Below are 500 nucleotides of genomic sequence, written 5' to 3' on the forward strand. Positions count from 1 at the left end.
CACTCTCACACGCACGCACTCTCACACGCACGCACTCTCACACGCACACACTCTCACACGCACACTCTCACATGCACGCACTCTCACATGCACGCACTCTCGCATGCACGCACACACACATGCACGCACACACACATGCACGCACTCTCACATGCACACACTCTCACTCGCACACACTCTCACACGCACACACTCTCACACGCACACACTCTCACATGCACGCACTCTCACATGCACGCACTCTCACATGCACGCACACACACATGCACGCACTCTCACATGCACACACTCTCACTCGCACACTCTCACACGCACACACTCTCACACGCACACACTCTCACACGCACACACTCTCACACGCACGCACTCTCACATGTACGCACTCTTACATGCACACTCTCACATGTACACACTCTCACATGCACACACTCTCACATGCACGCACACACACATGCACACACTCACATGCACGCACTCTCACATGCACGCACACACACATG

Source organism: Microtus ochrogaster (genome assembly GCF_000317375.1).
Source record: "Microtus ochrogaster isolate Prairie Vole_2 chromosome 14 unlocalized genomic scaffold, MicOch1.0 chr14_random_1, whole genome shotgun sequence".
Lineage (NCBI taxonomy): Eukaryota > Metazoa > Chordata > Mammalia > Rodentia > Cricetidae > Microtus > Microtus ochrogaster.